The sequence below is a fragment of the Lissotriton helveticus genome, chromosome 12 (assembly GCF_964261635.1).
Source record: "Lissotriton helveticus chromosome 12, aLisHel1.1, whole genome shotgun sequence".
NCBI lineage: Eukaryota > Metazoa > Chordata > Amphibia > Caudata > Salamandridae > Lissotriton > Lissotriton helveticus.
In genome coordinates this window covers 534224335-534246630 of record NC_136073.1, presented here as the reverse complement: position 1 = coordinate 534246630, position 22296 = coordinate 534224335, and the positions used below count along the sequence as shown (strand labels likewise).

Sequence of the window (22296 nt, the reverse complement as noted above, 5' to 3'; positions counted from 1 at the left end):
CTATTGACTATGCCAATGCTTGTTATAATTAGCAATGAAATTATGTCTGTAGAATACTTTTTATGTGGGTATTGTATCAGAGAAATAAAGTTTGATTGATTGATTGACTGTGAACGTTTGGCTAGTAGAGTTTGCTGTAACATTTTGTGAACACCACTGTCTCCACACAAGAACTGAACAGGCTTTTGCTATGGATTGACCTCAGGTCACAAAAACCTTAGAAGCTGCTCTGCTGCAACACAGTGAGCCTACACCTGAGCTTTTATGGTTATTAATTTCACATTTTCTGTATGTACAGAACATCATACAGCAGTGTAGCAAGGGGGGGCGGTCATATTAAGTTGTGCTGTGATTAAAATACTTATATTTTGCCAACAAAAAAAAAACAAGCATTGGGATGGAAATTACATTATGGTACATGCTGTGTGATTGTTCGAGTTCTGACTCACTAGTCCCACACTACCCCCCCCCCCCCTGAGACGCCTTTGACTGCTCTCCGTCACTACTCTGTGAGTGAAATGCAGAAGGGGTGTACTTTTTCCAGTTTTCTAATTTGCAGAGCTGTAGTACAATTCCTTCAGGAAATCAGTGGAAAGCAAGCTCAACCACCACAGTTGGAGCCCACTAAGGGGAGAGGAGGTGTGGTGCAGCGGCCAGGGCCGCTGACTACGGAGTCCAGGCTCAAGATCAGATTCTCAGCATCTGAGGCAGATCAGCCCAGCATCTTGTGACTCTGGGCAATAGCTCACTTAATCTACCCGGCAGCCCCCAGCGCCTTGTGACCCTTATGGGTGATTAGTTTGTACTTTACAAATACCAGGTTTTTATTATTATTATGCCCTGTCAACCTCTTGATGACATGGTGTCTGGCATTAATGTTACTAATAAAAGTCAGAGGAAAGAGGGAGTGAGATGCAAAGAAAATTTTCGGGATGAATTGTGTTTTGGACAGTGAGACAATGAAATCTCTGCATATGCTATTTGTGAATGACTGTACTGAGAGAATGAAAGTTTCCCTCTTAGCGACTGTGTGTGTCCATGTTTACATAATGTTGCCGGCGTCTGTGATGGCATGCCAGAGATGTTTTAAAGCACAATTCATGAAGGTGTCTCAGCCGGAGGCAACTGAGGCCCATGCTGGGTTGAGTAAGAACTCTGCCCCTTCCTCCGCGCACAGTGGTATGCCATTAGTTCACTCTCTCTGTCTGCTGAATCATGCTAATCATCTAGTTTGAAGTAAGGTTGTGTGTCTCCGTTACATCCTGTTCCTGTACATCTTCCCTGCAGGCTTCATTCTTCAAAGAATTTCATTGAGATCAGCATGCCATGCAGTTGTCCATGTGACAAGCATCTGTCGCCATGATTAAAACTGAAACGCTGTAGGAGCAGTGAAAGGCCTGGCCTCATCTCTCTGTGGAACAATACATGTTTCTAATGAAGGACACTTCACAATCTATTGAGTACAAAAAACACTTTTAGTCATGAGAAAAAAAAGTTTCTATAAAGCATGCATACACCACTACCTGTTTTGGGCCTTTTCGTGCAATGGCATCACTGTTTTTCTCTGCTCAACCTATACAGAATAAGGACAATTTTTAAACTAAGTTTCCAGGGCTGCATCATTTTAACATGTTTGGGGCTTTTTTTTTTTCTTTTTGGGGGTTTTATATAGCGCGAACTTGACCCGAAGGTATTGTGGTGCCTTACTTGAGCACCAGCTACATTACACAAGGACACATTCATTTTTGGTAGGCTTGAGGTAACCTTTCTCATTAGCAAACCAAGAGGCTGTACACTTACTGATTTGTGAATAGGAATGCAATGTGAGATGAAGTGTATGTACTAATAGACGAATTGCAAACCGTCCGTTCCCACCCATGAGGTTGCAAAACGACGTGCCTAAATAATTGCTTGCAAATGCCGGGATAGAGGCCAGCAGGGGATGGCAGACCTCTGTACCTGTATTTACATTCTCAAGGGAATTTTTTTTACGTTGTGCGTGTACAGTTTAAAACATAGGTAAATCAGTTTGGGAAAACATCAGGAGGAGCAGGCAGAGGTAACCTGGGCCAACACCTGATACCGCAAGACCGCTGACAATTCACAAAGGGGAAAGGGGGGGTTCCCTTTGTGAATCTGTTACCACCCCACCTTTGGGGTTGATAAGTCGTCAATCTTTTTTTAATGCAATTGTAGTCATAAGTCATTGATCTATTCTTTTCAGAATCTGAAATAGGTGGGTGATGCCCCTTCCGTACTCCCTCCTACATGCAATTTTGAAATGATCAATAAAGCCGTTTTACGATTCAGAAAGATTTTTCCGACATGTAAGAGGGATTTTTTTGTACATTAGGAAAATCCATTTTGCATTTGGAAACCCTGTGATTTTGCAGGTAGCCGGGTAGGCTGTTACAAAAGCGTTTTGTACATCAGTCCCTAGATTTCAAAATTGCACATGAAGAGCTGTTCCCAGACGTTGTTATCGGTGTTTACAGAAAGAGTGTGGCACATTATATACATTGTAATTATTTGCCTTGGCCCTATTAAGCTGGGAAATTTTTTGTTTTCTTTTCTCTTTCATTTCTTGAAACAATAATTTTAGGCCTTCCACATATTTTAAAGTAAGATTAAAATACTCCCCAAAAAATGAAGAGCTAAGAAGGGACACGAAAAAGAAGTCAGTTGGACAATGAACTACTTAAGTCCAATTTTACAATGAATACAAACTTCCATCTGGAGCGGAGAGGTCGTTTTCGTTTGACACCACTCTCATTTCCATTAAAAGGAATTTTCACGACTTTATCCACAATCAACAATATTCCTGAATTCAGCCCCTCCCACTTTATTTTGGATTATTGCCAGACAGGCTCACAAGTCCGAATCCTCTAGACTCTCAGAAGAAAAGTGCCATTGTTGAGTACACGCAATAGCTTTGCTGGTTGAGGGCTTTATCTGGAAACAGCTGTTAATGGTTACCCCGACCCTGTCTCCACAAAATCTGAAGCGGGTGCGGGCGGCGGACACTCTCGGCCCGATCTCAGCCCGGCCCTCCTCTCCTTACCCTGGTGGAATGCAGCTGAAGACACGCGGACAATGAAACCTCCTAGTGTAAAGTGTAGTGTTATGTTGTTCCAATAAACGCTTCTTCTAGTGAAGACAAAGGTCCTCGATTAATTGAAAAGAGGTCAAGACACGCAACATCAATCACAGGATGTAAAACCGGCGGCTTGGAATATAACCCGCAGGGACAATATTTCATTAATTGAGCACAGTTTGACCCTGGAGATCGATACCACGAGCATTCGTTACACATGCACTCACACAGGGGGGTGGAGTAAAAGCGCGGCTGGGCTCCTGGAAAAGAAGCCAAATGGTAGCTGTGCACGATGGCATCTGTGCACGTCACAAGCTCGTGATAGTAAGCTGGTGGCCTGCCTGCAAAGAGTCTTTACATACACATAAAGAGATAAACTGCCCATGTCTTATTTAATTTTGTTTTCTTTCCAGAGGGAAGCGCTGTGCACTCCTTCAGTAAAACGCAAACTCACTTAATTTTTAATAAATTTTTAGGTCTCGCCTGTCAATGCGCTTGCGAGAATATAGGGGCTTAACGAGAGCTTAACCATCGTCGGCGATTGCATGCAGTGCCCGTGAAAAAGGCGTGTGCACGTCAAAGCCACCAGCCTCCCTCCCACAGGCATCTGAAGCTGTGCGCTCTGCCTCAGTCATTTCTCCTCCCCTAATTATTCACGGCCGGCCGGCCATACTTTCACGGCCGCCAGGCCGTGTCTCTCGATTCTCTTCCCCGCTCCCCCCCTCCCCACAGCAATGCCAAGAGCTTGCTTGCAGACATTGATGTAACAGAGTGCCCCATATGGTGTTCCCTCCCACTCGCTCATCAAAGGCTGCTCACTCTCCTTCTCCCCCGCCCCCGCCCCTCACCCCATCTGACTTCTCTTCATTTCGCGCCAATTTTTTTTGCGGCCGCCACTGCTTGTTTTATGTCTCCCCATCCACTCAGAGATCGATTCATTCTATCTTCTCTTATCATTGTATTTTTCCTTTTGTCTATTATTTCCTTTGCAGGTTTCATTTCCTGTAATTCAAAAGGAGAGACTGCCATTTCCATTTGACAAATATAACTACTGGCCATTCCAAGTACGTTTTATTACCGCTTCTACATGTCGTCAGTTTTAGGGTAATGTCAGTACGTCATTTTTCTTGTGGTTTTGTCGAACTTGTTCTCCAAATACAGCAAGAAATAAAATATCATGCCACGTCACGTCTCTGAATACCTCCATTAGAAGTTCTTCTAAATTGCTCGATACTGCCTCTAGATGGCGTCCAACACTGTATGAATGTGCATTTAATGTGCATTTAACAACCTACCTAAGAATGAACAATCACCGCTCACATTTAAGATTGCTAGGAAAGGAGCATCTTTCTAAACTTGTCTGTTGATTTTAAGAGCTTGTTACTTTAATTCCCTTTCTTCGTCTTTCTCGCTCTCATGTCTCCTTTCTCTTATCCCTCCTCTCTGCTCTACACAAGAAACGCCATACTTTGATGAAGCCGAGCCTGCTCATAATAGCGGTGCAGCCATTATATCATCTATTCATCCAGGTAGTTTTCAGGCGGTTTCATAAGCCTCTTGACTTCGACCTGCAGATAAATAACTCTCTTATGCAGAAAGATGCTCAAATTAGGCTTTTTTTCCAGGTGGTCACCGGAAACCCTGAATGCCGTATTTCTGTTGATTTTAAGAGCTTGTTTACTTTAACTCCCTTTCCTCGTCTTTCTCACTCTCATGTCTCCTTTCTCTTATCCCTCTTCTCTGCTCTACACAAGAAACGCCATACTTTGATGAAGCCAAGCCTGCTCATAATATCGGCGCAGCGATAACGCACTTTTCTTTTTTACTGCCTCATTAACCGCCCCACCTCCACGCCAGTTAAACATTCCAAGAGATAAGTGAGTATACTTTCTAATGAAAAATCAACTAAGCACTTGTCACTCCAATAACTCACTTATTTTCATCTTTAATGTTTTACAGTCACTGCTCTTTCTTTTTTTTTCTCCACCCGGACATGTCTCCCATGCTTCACGTGTGCGTGCACATGCGGCCATCTGCCTCTCCTGCCTTCCCTTTGGCACAACTCACCTTCACTCACCACAGAGCGCGTCTCACGGCTGCACTTTCACTTTCACAGCCGACTTTCACGGCTGCGCATGTCTTGTTATCTCTGCCTTTCCAAAAATTAGCTGAAGAGCGCTAGAGTGGACCACTTTTGAAGTTTCAAGCACTTCTAAACTTGCAATGTCAAAGCCAATAGGTCTGTTTTGCCCAACAACTCTAAATCGTATATTTAAATCGCAGTGCCATGTCTACGTTTAAAGTCCATTCGCTATCTAAACACAGCAGATTTTTCCCAGAAAAAAGCGCTCCTTTTCTTACTAATTTCTGATCATGAACAGTGTACACACGATAAAGCTGTAAAATTGTTGTAACGCGGCACCGTGTCTTCCTCTGAGCACTGCAGAGAAAGCCACCTCACGCATTGAAGGCTGTGCATCGGCCATTATCTCTCGCCTTCCTTCTCTCTCACTTAAAATGGCTTTCCAGTAACCACGCTTACTGCTGACTGCAGTCTGTCACCAGTGTGATCCTCAGCACAGTACTACTGGTTCTTTTGAATAAGTGTGTATCCATTCTTTTAAATTGGGTTGAAGTATGCTACCGAAAGGTTGACTCCACCATGCTGACAATGAAATCTGTGTACTGCGGGTAACAAACAGTGGTGGGTCATTGCCAGTAAAATAGTTCAGTGAGCTAAATAAACTACGCTGCTGAGAATGTAATCTGTGGGTAATACCCAGTGGTCAGTCATGTTTTTTACGGATTTATATAGCGCGAACTTGATATTAAGGTATTGGAGCGCTTTACATCAGCACCAGTTATGTTACACAAGGACACATTCATTGACAGTAAAATCGCTCCGTGAGCTAAGCACTTGCTGCTGACTGCAGTCTGTCCGGATTGAGAGAAAGAAAGTTTTATGCGCGCTAACACGTTTTGTGAATAGATGGCTTTCAAGGGGCGCATTCAAAACGTGACCATTACCCCCTCCCTTATCACACTTCCTGCCCACAGGCCTCTTCTAATTGTTACCCCTCTGCACCACCTTCATCTTCGTTTGTTAATGAACTTTAATTAAGCGCCACTCCTGTGCCAGCTCCTGTGCCTGTCTGCACCCCTGGACACACTCTGCACTTCTTGGCGCTACTCCACAATTAGTGTTTACAGCACACCAAGGGCGCAGCAGTGCGGGACCGCGAGGCAGCACAGAACTCAGAGAAACCAGACTACACACTCTATCTATCTATCGCCCTCACTCAATCTCTCTATCTATCTATTGCCCTCACTCTATCTCTCTATCTATCTATTGCCCTCACTCTATCTCTCTATCTATCTATCGCCCTCGCTCTATCTCTCAATCTATCGCCCTCACTCTATCTATCGCCCTCACTCTATCTCTCTATCTATCTCCCTCACTCTATCTCTCTATCAATCTATCGCCCTCACTCCATCTATCTATCGCCCTCACTCTATCGCCCTCTATCTATCACCCTCACTCTATCTGTCTATCGCCCTCACTCTATCTATCGCCCTCACTCTATCTATTGCCCTCACTCTATCTATCTGTCTATCTATCGCCCTCACTCTATCTATCGCCCTCACTCTATCTATCTATTGCCCTCACTCTATCTATCTGTCTATCTATTGCCCTCACTCTATCTATCTATCGCCCTCACTCTATCTATCTATCGATCACCCTCACTCTATCTATCTATCGCTCTCCCTCACTCTATCTATCTATCCCTCTCCCTCTATATATCTATCGCCCTCCTTCTATCTATCTATCTATTGCCCTCTATCTATCTATCGCCCTCCCTCTATCTATCGCCCTCCCTCTATCTATCGCCCTCCCTCTATCTATCGCCCTCCCTCTATCTATCGCCCTCCCTCTATCTATCTATCGCCCTCACTCTATCTATCTATCGCCCTCACTCTATCTATTGCACTCACTCTATCTATCGCATCACCACAGAATCACTCAGCACCATGACAGCATCACTCAGGGGCACCACAATATCAATATGCGCTACCACAGCATCACTGAACGCCACAGCATCACTCGTCACCACCACAACATCACTCAGCGCCACCACAGCATCAATCTGTGCAACCATTCAACAACAAGTGGTTCAAATATTTTCTCTCAATGTTTCAAGCTTTATTATAAATGTCACAAAAAGATGTTAATATTTCACTTCTTTTCCTGGATTTTCATCACAATAAAATACACAGAACATAATGTTCACAAAAGTTATTTGCAAAAGTTAAAGCTATTGTCAGTATAAATTCCAATAACTTTTATTTAAGTATTAATTATTTAAAAAAATTAAAAGCCATTGTTATTTGTAATATCAATACATCTAAGTCACGTAAATACAACACATATTGCATTACAAATGCTATAGGTGTTACATTTGTGAAAGTTATAACTATTGGCATTGTAAATAACAAAGCTATTATTTTCGCTATTTTCAAAACCAACACATAAATAAATAAAATTTAATTTACAATACCAATAGCTCAAACATTCCTAATGCTAGACATATTGCATTGCAAATGCTTGTTGTACTTTATGAACGTCCTAAAACCGAACAGCATATATGCCCCTAAGGTAAATAAATCCGGGGCTCCTGCCACAATGTATTCATTTTAAACTTCCTGTTCACTGCCTCAATTAGGCCTTTCACGGAATGCCCAATTCACGGAGAAGTTTATTTTGCCTCACTCTTACGCCCTTTGCCGCAGATTATCGGTCATTCTCAGCTGTACCAAAACATGCCGGCAACTGTGTGCTCTTGCGCAAAAACGGAAGAACGCCAATGTTTATAAACATTTAACAGAAGGGAGGTGAAAGAACCTGAAGGGATGGGCGGCCCTGGGTTGCCCGAGGCTCCCTGGGTGATTGCGAGTCCTGGGATGGCCGGGGGCACAAGGGGCTCTTAGCGAGAGGTTCCAGAACCAGCTGAACTGGCCTGACTGCTCCTGTTAAAGGTAAACCCTCTCTCTCTCTGCCCTGCCCTCAGCCGGGGAAGGAGAGAAGCCCTTGGTCTGTCGGAGCCACTCCAAAGGCGCTTTCACCGGCCTGTCCAGAATCATAAGTATCGTTCAGTGCTTGGGGGATCGCCGCCGAAGGTGTGAAACTTCTGGGAGGCGGATTTTGGTTTTATTGAGAAAAAGACCTTAGCGCTTGCAGAAATCTGGGTAAAATGAAGGTTTGTGTCTGCAGCTCGTGCTCACAGATGCCGGAGTTTCCTTTATTTGCGTGTCTCAATTTGCCATACTTGGGAGTCAGAACGTTCACTTTAATTTTTTTAATCAGCTCGCGCGGCGGCAGCAGGAGGGAGGGGGACAGGGGGGTGGCCTGCGCGATTCAATTGCGGGAGCGATAATTGCTACCATATGGTGGCGCTCGCTCCCACAAGTGAATCTCCTGACATGCACGCGTTGCCATTGAAGGCAATGGAGCGTGCACGTGCTTGGCTGAAAATCCAAAGCAACAGGAAAAGGTCTTTTTGAGTAGGCAAGGCCTAAAAAAGGAGCAAGCATGTCACTCTGCTGTCCTCCCTTTTCTGAGTTGAATGATCTAGTTCAGCAGATCTTCAGCTTTTTCAGTACTGAGAGGTACTTTTGATTAATGAAAGTGATCCAGAGCTTCTGCCACCTATAATAACTTAGAATGATTAGTGACCACCTCAGACACGCTCACCAGGTTATTTTCATTTGGTTCACACACATTCTGCTGCTCCATCTCCTGTAGTCCAATACTGAAGCTACTCTGCTCTCTTCCTTCTAAGAAAATGATTGTTACTATATGCTAGCCGGTGGTGCAAGAAAGATCTGATAGCTATTGAGGTGACAAGGAATGGATAACCAGGTTTCATGTACACCATGATCTAACTGTAGTCCTGATTAAATGTACCCATTTGTAATCTTGATGTGTTTTCCTTAGATCAGCAACCTTTCATGATAATAATTTGATTGGTACATCATTGGGGGTGTGGTGGGATGAGGGGTGGTTGTCTTTTTTTTTTTAGACTGTGGACTACAAAGTTGAATGAATAGCCATATCCTGGCATAAGTGAGACCTACTTTTAAGATAGTCCACTTGGTTGGAACCAGAAACAATCTGTGATTCCATAAACCATTTGTTGTTCCCTTACTGAGTTTGGATCATGGGCTATCAGATAGGCAGTCTGCAAAAGTCAAGCATATGACATCTAAATGTACTCCTTCAAATATAGATTTGACATCCCCGTTCTATTCAAAGGTCATAAAGCCTAAAGTGCAACCTTCAGCTGGACATAGTTCAAGGTTTACTCTAAATGGGCGGATTAAGTATTAATTTCATAAAGTAATTGTAGTAGGAAGTCAGTGCTGCTATTCCCCAAAGAATGAATATCTATAGAGCAGTTTACCTATTGTGCTTCTTCATTCGGCATACAGTGGTAAGCTTTGAAGAATACACAAATAGCAAGAGGTTTAGTAAACAACCTAATTACATTCAGTCTTTCAATTCATAATGACTTAAGTACCCATTTACAAATGCTTCAGATAGAATCTTTCTGTGGCCCTTGCTTTTTGTTTTACATTACCTGTTCTTAGACAAGACATGCATGGGCATATATACAAGAAATGATGTATCAGCACTGTTGCATCAGATTTCTTTTGCTTGCTGAAAGTGCCCCAACGATGACATGGATGCTCTGTATTTAAAATACAGTGCTCCATGGCGCAAGGATTCACAGATGCGTCCGAAAGTCTGATGCAACTTTTTGCGCTAAAGTGGCGCATTGCTGGAGTTGGTTGTAAGTGTGACGCAACTCCAGCAACGCGAGTCCCATGTTAAAAGACCTGCATCAGTCCCCAAGCCCGGTTTTAGACGGTGTAGGGATTTTGATGTAGTCAAGTCATAGAGTGAGGCAGTGAATTGTTGTAAATTTCACTGCATCAGTTCTACGTGGCAGTTAACGTGGGAACACCTAGGCCCCATACATTACACCTGAAGTAGGTATAATGTGACACAGGCCTCTACAAACTGACGCATTGGGCAAAATGCGGCAGTTTGTAAATATGGAGCAGTGTGGAGGACGGATTGCCCCATCGCTTCGTCAAAAAAAAATGATGCTGCGGCGGCGCTAACTCCTTGTAAATATGCCCCACAGTTTAAAATTGAAATGAGAAATGCCAGACCATCAAACAATGTTGCTTCTGTTGAAGTCCTGTTCATCACTACGCCTTGCTCTCCAGAGAAGGTTATGTGCCCACATTTGTATCAATTGCTCTTTGAGCATCTGTTTTCCTAGGCTATAGCTCCATGTGGCTCAGATCTCTTTTCTCCCAAATGAGTTCAGGCTCGTGTTTTAGTGTCATGAGGCTGTTCATTGTTCCTGTTAATTCACACACTTGGTTGTTGGTATACATGCTTCCTTTAACCTTATTATTCTTTTCTCTCTTTTTTTCAGGTACGCCATACAAGACTGAAGAAAAAAAAATGAGTCAGGATACTGAAGGCACGTGATTGTGTCCTGACGAAGAAAATCCATCAGAACATCTTACATGGATGAAAACACCAAACAGAAGAAGACGCATTATTGTGATTGTCAGGTAAGTTCTCCTTAGCGCAGGAGCAAAACTCAAACAGCTTCCATTCTCACTAGACCACCATGGCAATCAGGAGCTTGCTGTTTTTTTAAAGAGAGTTGCAGGTCAAAATGTCTGCTGAAATGTAGTGCTCGCATAAGAGCTCGGAATTCCTGCTCCTTTTGTGAACACAATTTCCAGACACACTGCTGAATCGGCGATGCAGTGCGTGGTAGACTTGGAAGCCAAACCAACCAACTGTTGCTGCTTCACCTACATCAGAGCGGTACAAAAGGGTGCGGTGATGGACGGACTGTTCCCATGAGCACAGGATCAGACTGATTTGCATATAGCCATGTCTGAACTGGGGTGGCAGAGTGGGTTAAAGAACGGTGATGGATCAAACCCAAATCTTTTGACTGGGTGTGAATGTTTGATTGGTTCAGATGCTCCGTCCATCACCACCCCCTTTTGTACCGCTTTGGCCACCATAAGTGTGGCAGGGTATGCTCAGATGTGAGTCCCTTGCTCACTTTGCCACTGGATTCAAGCAAGCCGGGCTGAAGACGGCTGGAATGCCAGAAACTGGTCCTCTGTGTTTCCGGTCCAGGGAAGGCATGGCTTGGCAGTTCAGGCTGGACTGTTCCCATGAGGCACAGGGTCAGACTGATTTGCATATAAACATGTCTGAACTGGGGTGGCAGAGTGGGCTAAACAATGGTGATGGATCAAACCCAGATCTTTTGACTGGGTGTGAGAGTTTGATTGGTTCAGATGCTCCGTCCATCACCACCCCCTTTTGTATCACCTACAACAGAGGCAGCCAGTTCAGGGCGTTTTTATTGAAAGGGGAACAAAGGGTTTGTTATCACACCTGAACATACTGGATAGGTGGAGGATTTCAGGTGCCACTGCGGTGGGTGAGTTGTGTAATCCTCTGGGACGGATGGGGCCATTGTCATGAGTGGTGTGGCATTACTAACCTGTGACAGATGATGGCCATTGCAGTTTGGTGCAGAGGTAGGAGGTAACTCTGCAAGGATAACAATGAATCTGATGACTGTATGACCAGCAGTCTGTTCAAAAAGTGTTTACGAACCTTTAATGCCCAGTCTTGGGCAATATTTGTGCAAACTCGCCATGACATGTAACCAGAAGATGTTTTGGTTTATCACATTTTATACACTATTTAAATCTGTATCATGTGTATAAAGTCCTAAACAAACGATTGTGTGTGGGATACAAATGTTTTGTTTGAAACCCCTCATATTTAGATAGGAATTTCAGACAAAACTGGCAATTCCGAAACTTAGTTGCTCATGTAGGTTTACCAAAGTTTTGTGAATTGTATTAAGGGGATGAACTCCCAGATGTGGAACATTAAAAACTCATATTCCTTATCATCAATCTAGCATTCCTTTAAAGAAAAACCTGTGTTCTCTTTTATCTGTACAAGTACTGATCTGGTTGCACCGCCATCTATGGGTGGGCATTGGGCGCTATTATCCTGCTGCTCCTAAGTTCTCTGTATCCCCCCGCTTGATAATGACAATATCATTAGCAGCCAGAGATCTAATTTCTTATCATTCCTCTGTGGATCAATTCAGTCTGTTCAACTTTGGTTTTTCAGGATGGTTTGCAAACCTGCCAATGCAGTTCTCACCAGAATTAACACTTCTGCTTGCATCGTGGCAGAAAGAGTAGTAAAATTAGAATTCCCTAACCCAGTTATACCTCGCATACTCGTAGCCCTTCTGTATACAGGGAAGTCTGCTGTGGCATGTGCGGTCATCTCGATGTAAAGGTGATGCATGGACATGTGAGGGAGAAAGTGTCGATGTTGGGCAGTAGAACATGTGATTGCTGAAGTGGATTTGGGTACTATCTTCCATACTAATAGACAATGAAAGGTTGTAACAAAAAGGAAGGCCTGTTGGGAAAATGCCACTTTTTAATGGGGAATTGAGGCTATGTAACGAGAGTGAAATCCTGTACTTGAGAGGAACAAGGGGCTACTTTTAGAAATTGAAAGGTCGAGGAAAAGCATTTTTTAAACCAAACATGACAATCTGACTCTTGAAGCCAATATATATATATATGTAATTTCAGGAATTTAAATAGGTTGACGAATGTGACTTAATTTAATAAAAATGAATTGTGTCTTTATTTTAGATATTACAGAACGGTATTTGTAGCAAAATAGTAGCTCATAATACATTTTTTGTGGCATTATCAGTACACCTCTCGTTGTTCTGAGCCTGTAGTGGGGTTTAACCTCTGCTTGGTGACCATTTAGGCTCTCTACAATCTGAGAGGGCAGATCTACAATGTGATGTCCATTACCTCATATTGCCTGAACTCTTAAATGGAACAAGCTTTATGAAACCAATATATCTGACTTTAAAGTTCCAATACACAGAAACAGAATGTGTGCCGGTGTTGATTTGCGTCTTGAGGTCACAAAAGACATATATATATATATTTGCTTTGGATTTGTTTTTTTGAAGAAACAGAGGAGGAAAATAATGGAGAATTAGGTAACATTCATGCAGGAACAATGGGCCCTCAATAAGAAAAACGCTTAGGGGAAAGAAAACATGAGATAGGCAAGTAAAACACACGCACAGGTCATTACAAAAATAAATACAAAGCTTGCTGTAGTAAAAAAGAAATGGAATTGCGGTCCGTATACAATGTATGCAGGTCATCAATAATTTAATATTTGCATCAGTTTACTTTGCAGATGTAAAAGTCACTAATGCATGACAGTGTGGAGGAGGTGGAAGGTTACACCAAACAATAAATAAATAGCAGGAGTTGAGATGGCAACAATCCTCTGGGTCTAGTTCACTTACGAATTGTTCACACTAGGACTCGAAGACTGATGTGCTATCAAGGCAGACCTAAAACTGAAATAAAGGGAAATGTGTTTCCCTGTGCTTTTTAATTAGATTCTTTTTACACCACATGACAGTGAGTCTATCCCGAAGGGAGAAGGTCGGTTAAATGATGGGAATTGAAAGTAGGTGTGAAGAAAGATGCTATATTCGTTCTTACATGATAGTCTGTGTCAAGCTACATCCCAGATATTTTTTAACTTGAAAAAACATATAAATGGTTTGCAAAATAGTATGGAAACCTTGCTTACAACGTTATTTTGTTGCCACTATTTATTGAAGGAGAACATCCAAGCTTCAACGCCCATGGGGTTCTTTGAACTCGCTTGACACATCATGAAAGAATTGATATATTTCAGGTGCTCTCTTTTAGAACCTGGGAGCTTTTAGCCATGTAAGTAAAACCACTGTTTTACAATGCACCATCCTTCCCCATGTGTGGTATCTCATGTGCTCTGGTCTCACTTGTTCACTGTGTCCAACAAGTGTACCACATGTTAGTGTCTCAATGAGAAAGTAAGGATTTGCTGCACATTACGACAAACTGGCAATATGTTTAAAATCTATTTGGGTGAAAGCATTGTCAATATGAAATGGTGCTGGCTTTCAACATTGTTTCTCTTTTGCAGTAAATGTTTGTTATATTTCTCTGAATTGTATCTCAAAATACAAAAAAACCTAAACAGATAAACATAATCTTCACTATCTCTCTAACCTTTCACCCAAACCAAAATCCTAACTTTAACCTAAAAATTACCTTGCTTTTAAACTTTAACCTGACCCTTGCATTGCCCTAATTCTCGCCTGAAATGGCAGAAACCGGTCCCCGGAAGCTTGTTTCCTTCCCAGTGTAAGAATTGGCTTTTGTAGTCTGGTCTGCCCTGTTCCCATGATGCACTGGGCCAGGGACAGACTAATTTGCATACAGCCAGGTTCTGAAACTGGGATGGTGCAATGAGCTAAAAAACGGTGTTGGATCTAGCCCTGATCTCTTGACTGGGTGAGAGTACTCTGCTTAATTCAGAGACTCTGTCCATCACCACCCCTTGTTGTAAATCATTTTGTCCACCCCAAGTGTGGAAGGGTATACTCAGATGTGAGTCCCTTGCTCATTGCACCATCAGGATTCAAGCAAGCCGGGCCGAAGACGCCTGAAATGGCAGAAACCGGTCCCCGGAAGCTTGTTTCCTTCCCAGTGTAAGAATTGGCTTTTGTAGTCTGGTCTGCCCTGTTCCCATGATGCACTGGGCCAGGGACAGACTAATTTGCATACAGCCAGGTTCTGAAACTGGGATGGTGCAATGAGCTAAAAAACGGTGTTGGATCTAGCCCTGATCTCTTGACTGGGTGAGAGTACTCTGCTTAATTCAGAGACTCTGTCCATCACCACCCCTTGTTGTAAATCATTTTGTCCACCCATAGCGTGGAAGGGTATACTCAGATGTGAGTCCCTTGCTCATTGCACCATCAGGATTCAAGCAAGCCGGGCCGAAGACGCCTGAAATGGCAGAAACCGGTCCCCGGAAGCTTGTTTCCTTCCCAGTGTAAGAATTGGCTTTTGTAGTCTGGTCTGCCCTGTTCCCATGATGCACTGGGCCAGGGACAGACTAATTTGCATACAGCCAGGTTCTGAAACTGGGATGGTGCAATGAGCTAAAAAACGGTGTTGGATCTAGCCCTGATCTCTTGACTGGGTGAGAGTACTCTGCTTAATTCAGAGACTCTGTCCATCACCACCCCTTGTTGTAAATCATTTTGTCCACCCATAGCGTGGAAGGGTATACTCAGATGTGAGTCCCTTGCTCATTGCACCATCAGGATTCAAGCAAGCCGGGCCGAAGACGCCTGAAATGGCAGAAACCGGTCCCCGGAAGCTTGTTTCCTTCCCAGTGTAAGAATTGGCTTTTGTAGTCTGGTCTGCCCTGTTCCCATGATGCACTGGGCCAGGGACAGACTAATTTGCATACAGCCAGGTTCTGAAACTGGGATGGTGCAATGAGCTAAAAAACGGTGTTGGATCTAGCCCTGATCTCTTGACTGGGTGAGAGTACTCTGCTTAATTCAGAGACTCTGTCCATCACCACCCCTTGTTGTAAATCATTTTGTCCACCCTAAGCGTGGAAGGGTATACTCAGATGTGAGTCCCTTGCTCATTGCACCATCAGGATTCAAGCAAGCCGGGCCGAAGACGCCTGAAATGGCAGAAACCGGTCCCCGGAAGCTTGTTTCCTTCCCAGTGTAAGAATTGGCTTTTGTAGTCTGGTCTGCCCTGTTCCCATGATGCACTGGGCCAGGGACAGACTAATTTGCATACAGCCAGGTTCTGAAACCGGGATGGTGCAATGAGTTAAAAAACGGTGTTGGATCTAGCCCTGATCTCTTGACTGGGTGAGAGTACTCTGCTTAATTCAGAGACTCTGTCCATCACCACCCCTTGTTGTAAATCATTTTGTCCACCCTAAGCGTGGAAGGGTATACTCAGATGTGAGTCCCTTGCTCATTGCACCATCAGGATTCAAGCAAGCCGGGCCGAAGACGCCTGAAATGGCAGAAACCGGTCCCCGGAAGCTTGTTTCCTTCCCAGTGTAAGAATTGGCTTTTGTAGTCTGGTCTGCCCTGTTCCCATGATGCACTGGGCCAGGGACAGACTAATTTGCATACAGCCAGGTTCTGAAACTGGGATGGTGCAATGAGCTAAAAAACGGTGTTGGATCTAGCCCTGATCTCTTGACTGGGTGAGAGTACTCTGCTTAATTCAGAGACTCTGTCCATCACCACCCCTTGTTGTAAATCATTTTGTCCACCCCAAGCGTGGAAGGGTATACTCAGATGTGAGTCCCTTGCTCATTGCACCATCAGGATTCAAGCAAGCCGGGCCGAAGACGCCTGAAATGGCAGAAACCGGTCCCCGGAAGCTTGTTTCCTTCCCAGTGTAAGAATTGGCTTTTGTAGTCTGGTCTGCCCTGTTCCCATGATGCACTGGGCCAGGGACAGACTAATTTGCATACAGCCAGGTTCTGAAACTGGGATGGTGCAATGAGCTAAAAAACGGTGTTGGATCTAGCCCTGATCTCTTGACTGGGTGAGAGTACTCTGCTTAATTCAGAGACTCTGTCCATCACCACCCCTTGTTGTAAATCATTTTGTCCACCCTAAGCGTGGAAGGGTATACTCAGATGTGAGTCCCTTGCTCATTGCACCATCAGGATTCAAGCAAGCCGGGCCGAAGACGCCTGAAATGGCAGAAACCGGTCCCCGGAAGCTTGTTTCCTTCCCAGTGTAAGAATTGGCTTTTGTAGTCTGGTCTGCCCTGTTCCCATGATGCACTGGGCCAGGGACAGACTAATTTGCATACAGCCAGGTTCTGAAACTGGGATGGTGCAATGAGCTAAAAAACGGTGTTGGATCTAGCCCTGATCTCTTGACTGGGTGAGAGTACTCTGCTTAATTCAGAGACTCTGTCCATCACCACCCCTTGTTGTAAATCCTTTTGTCCACCCCAAGCGTGGAAGGGTATACTCAGATGTGAGTCCCTTGCTCATTGCACCATCAGGATTCAAGCAAGCCGGGCCGAAGACACCTGAAATGGCAGAAACCGGTCCCCGGAAGCTTGTTTCCTTCCCAGTGTAAGAATTGGCTTTTGTAGTCTGGTCTGCCCTGTTCCCATGATGCACTGGGCCAGGGACAGACTAATTTGCATACAGCCAGGTTCTGAAACTGGGATGGTGCAATGAGCTAAAAAACGGTATTGGATCTAGCCCTGATCTCTTGACTGGGTGAGAGTACTCTGCTTAATTCAGAGACTCTGTCCATCACCACCCCTTGTTGTAAATCATTTTGTCCACCCCAAGCGTGGAAGGGTATACTCAGATGTGAGTCCCTTGCTCATTGCACCATCAGGATTCAAGCAAGCCGGGCCGAAGACGCCTGAAATGGCAGAAACCGGTCCCCGGAAGCTTGTTTCCTTCCCAGTGTAAGAATTGGCTTTTGTAGTCTGGTCTGCCCTGTTCCCATGATGCACTGGGCCAGGGACAGACTAATTTGCATACAGCCAGGTTCTGAAACTGGGATGGTGCAATGAGCTAAAAAACGGTGTTGGATCTAGCCCTGATCTCTTGACTGGGTGAGAGTACTCTGCTTAATTCAGAGACTCTGTCCATCACCACCCCTTGTTGTAAATCATCTAATTCTCACCCTAATCAAGACCACCAGCCTTGTACTTATTCAAGCTTTGCTCAGCCTTGCTCAAACGTTACTTCCAGCCCTTACTCTAACATAAATGTAAACTTGAATCTAACTCTACACTGACGTTAACTTTAACCCAAATCTGCACCTAGGCTCTGTCACTAACCCTAATAGTGATGCCTCACTCCATTATTGTAATATTTTTTAAGAACTGTATTTTTCTCTATTTATTGCTCTGTTGTCAATGCTCTCCTAACGTTGATTCATGAAGCTGTTCTCAGTTGAGTGAGGTCTTCAATTCACCCAATCAAAGACCTGGGCTGTCCTTAGATTTGAATTCCCACAGATAATCATAAAACAGAGGCCCCTATCTACAAATAAGTATCATCAGACCTACGGGTGGTTGCTGCCATCACTTTTTAACGGTTTGGTGGTTAGATGAGAAATATTTCCAGGTAAAAATATTCTTTGAACTATTTAACCCCTAGGTCAGCTATTTTCCAGCCTCGATATAGTAAAGTGACTATGAGCATGTACCTTAGCAGACAGGTGTGACTTTAGCTTCTTGGAGAGAGGTAAAGGGCTTTTTGCAGCAAGTGAAAGATAACTCTTGACCCCAGCAAAGGATAGTGACACGGTCATTTGACGTTAGAATGGAGACCTGTTATAATTGCATTCAGGTGATAGTAGAATTCAGCAAGGTGGGGCAGGTGGGCAGTTATGGGGAAATAGTTGCTGGATTTGCTGATAATTAAAAAAAACTGGCAGTCTCCAGGGAAAGGCAATCGATACATAGCTGGTTATAAGACCAGAGTAAGACAGCCAATTAAGATATGAATATAACATTCAAACATGCTCCTTCAGATGTGCAAAACAATTTGGAATGTTCATGCACTAATAAAGTACAAACCTGCACCTTGTTTTGGCATATCTATTACATTTGTAAGTCAAATTTTGTAATCCATTTTATGTATAATATTTTCGGCGGAAAATGGCCCAGGGTCTACTCAAACTTTTTGCCTTCCACTTCCTCTTTTTCTGGCATTCTTTTTGTTGTCTTTAGGACTTTGGGCACTTTACCAACACTGACGAGGGCTAACGTGCATGTGCTCTCTCCTCTAAACAAGGTATAATTGATTTACACCTGTTTGGCAGCTTTGATTTATTTGTAAGTCCCTTGTAAAGTGGTATACCATATATCCAGGGCCTGCAAATTAAATGCCACCCACAGAAGTAGCCTTTCAAATCTGTCTTAGGCCTGCCACTGCAGGGCCTGTGTGTGCAGTTGACTGCCACTTCAACGTGGCATTTAAAACTACTTGCCAGGATTAAAATTCCCCTTTTATTACACATGTCAGTTCAGTTCAGTTAGTTTTTATTTCGATAATTAAAAATCATCATAAAAATACATAGTAACAATACATTTACCCATAAAATATCACTAAATTACATTTCTGAAGTTTTCATCAAATTAAAAGGATTAAAAACGAAACACCAAGAGCAGGGCATATAAGTCAAGAGTAGAGGTAGAAATGGGTTCCAGTTCACAGTTCAATTAGTTTCTTGTATTTCCCAATCTAACTGCTACTTTAAAAAAACTTGAGATGGCGCACAAGGTATACATGTCATTTGCTTTCTGTAAGAATAGCAGGGCTTCTTTTGCGTGACGTAGTTTCTGTTTTCTAAGAATGTGAACAAGGAATCGACACCTAGGCAGTTGATAAAATCAACATAAAAGTACAAAATGAAGGGTGTCCTGCGGAGACCTATTGTCGCAGCCGCAGGCACCCTTCTGCTCAATCGTTGCAGTAAAACCCGTAGGATAGGCTAAAATATTAGGTAAAAGATTGAGCCTAAAACGGCACATTAAAAATCTGGCCTGTTGATTATACATCAGGAACAAGTAAGGCTCCATGCCCACCCCATTGTCCACTAAACCATGTGCAATTACTGATGTCTTAACCTTTCTCACCTTTAGTCTGGTTGCTGGAAAGTTTTCTAGGAGCAATTTCTTTACTGTAGCTTTACAATTGTTTGTAATTAGGGACTGGTCAGAAAACAAATGAGACTGGTCAATATTTATCAAAGTATTTTTAACATATTTTAACCAGGGGATTTGCAATGCATTGTCCCTTTGCAAACAGTCTTTGGCGATTTCCCTGCTCAATTCAGCCTCTGGGTTAGTCCACATTCTGATCCATGCAGTGATTGGTCTAATCTTCACTTGGTCTGAGATGTATTGTGTCCCCAGTTCTGAATGAGCAATATCAGTGGGGATAGAATGTGGGATTTTGAGAATTCTGCGGAGAAACTTGTCTTCTTCGATTTGCAGCATTTTCGGGTCCCTGAATCCCCATACCTCCGCGCCATATAGTGCCTTTGGCACAGTGATTGATCCATACAAAGTCATTATTTGTTCAGGACACCAACGCCCCAGTCTATGCGCAAAGCTTAGAATTGCCCCATTAGAAGACACCAATTTAGAACAATGTTCCTCCACCAGCGGTTTAAAGTGCATATCGCCATCCAACAAGAGGCCCAAATAGGGAAAAGTATTAACTGTTTCAAGAGTATGTGTCCCTATTTTGAACACAGGCTTCTTAACGGGTTTTTTAAGTTTACAGACAGGTCCAGGTCGGCCATAAACTTCACAAAGCCGTTCACCAGTTGTTGTAGGCTGCTCGATGTGCGGGCCAGCAGGACCGCGTCGTCCGCGTACAATAGTACTGGGATTTGAAGCGATCCTACTCTCGGGCAATCCAGGGCAAGGGAGATGAGGGTGCTTTCCAGACCATTAATATATAATGAAAAGAGAAAAGGAGCAAGGATACATCCTTGTCTTACACCTCCTGAGCAGGGGAAAGCCTCAGTACGCCCCCCTTCTAGGCTGAAGCGCACCCTAGCCGTGGTGTTCCAATGGAGCTCTTTTAGTATGTTAATGAGCTCCACCTCCATGCCCATATTGTACATCATGGCCCATAGTTTGCTTCTATTAACATTGTCGAAAGCTGCTGCCAAATCCATGAACCCCATATAAACAGTGCCATTACTAGCTTTGGTGTATTTGGCCGTTAGCAGGTACAAGTTCAGACACTGGTCACTAGTAGATCTGCCCACTCTAAAACCGTACTGGGTATCCACTATGGTATGGTGTTCCTCCGTCCAGTCTATTAGCCGATTCAAGATCACCCGCCCTAATATTTTCGCAGAGACATCAATTAAAGAAATCGGCCTATAACATTTGGGATCTTCTCTACTCCCTTTCTTAAAGATGGGTACGATCAGTGCGGTGGACCAGGAACGTGGTAGGCCAGACCTAATGGCTGCGTTTAAGACCCTTGTTAAAATTGGTGCCCAGAGATCTATGTTGCTTTTGTATAGGTCTGGGGCTGTTCCATCAGGTCCTGGTGCTTTGTTGGGGGTAAGACCTTGAATCGCCGTTTTTAGCTCTGCCAAGGCAAAAGCTAATTCCACACTCCTGTCACCCTCCCACGCTCCCTCTTGCGTGACCGCCTTGGTGTTATTATACAAGCCCTCAAAGTGCATAACCCATTGGTCTGGGAGGATACTAGAGGTAATAACTGGGGCGGTATTATCCTGGAAACATGGCCTATTCACAATTCTCCAGAATTCAGAGTAGTCCCTGTTTTCACCTGCCTCTCTTAAATCTGCCCAGACTTCTGCCTGCAGTGCTGCTTTCCTCTCCCTGACACTAGACTTGTAGATTTGTCTATAATTGGTCACTAGTGTGATATTCCTTGGTTTGCATTTGAGGGCTTTTTTTAGGTTCCTTAATGCTTTAGAGCAGCTTGTGTCGAACCAACGTGGGTGATTTGTTATCTTGGTAGAGCCTTTCGCTTCCAGCAATTTGTCTGCTAGTTTCATTAGGGATTCAAACGATGCTACTACATCTGAGCCTTCTATTTGGGGGTTCAGGCATTCTTCTACATATTTCCCCCCTTTTTGGATTAGAGCTTTGTAGAATTCCTGTGGATTTATTTTTGTCCACTTAAGTCGCCTCCCCTGGTCTACAGGCTGCAGCCTGCCCTCCCTTTTATTATTCTTTCTCCTACAACTCATGTGACTTAGTTCTACAGCTAGTGGGTTATGGTCACTAAAGGGGCTCCATTTTGTTATGACCTTTATAATTTGTGGTATCTCAAAAGCTGATATGAGTATGTAGTCGATTGTTGAGGAACAACCTCTACCTTTAAATGTAGGGACATGTGTACCCCCCCTCTCCTGTGCTACCATATCCATAGTGTGCCCTAATGAGTAGGTATCTATTAGTGTGGATAGTAATGTGCCCTCCTGCGTGTGCTCAAAATGCTGCCCCTTTCTTAGTGGACAAGCATCCCAATCTGTTAGTGTGGTGGAAAGGTTTGGGCAAAGGTGGGAGTTAAAGTCACCCATCAATAGTATAATTGGGCTCCCCCCTTTTTTCTCTGTTCAACCTCTTCACTTAATCTATCATTTAACTCCAATAAAGCAGCGTTT

The 22296-nt window shown here is 43.7% G+C and overlaps 1 long non-coding RNA gene across 1 annotated transcript in view; it reads left to right on the top strand.

Annotated features, from left to right (window-relative positions):
- The window catches only part of LOC144798892 (uncharacterized), an 877268-nt gene that overhangs the window by 5609 nt on the left and 849363 nt on the right, over positions 1-22296 (top strand). The window contains exon 2 of the long non-coding RNA XR_013603690.1: positions 10600-10741. This is a non-coding gene — a long non-coding RNA (uncharacterized LOC144798892). The remainder of the gene's footprint in view (positions 1-10599; positions 10742-22296) is intronic.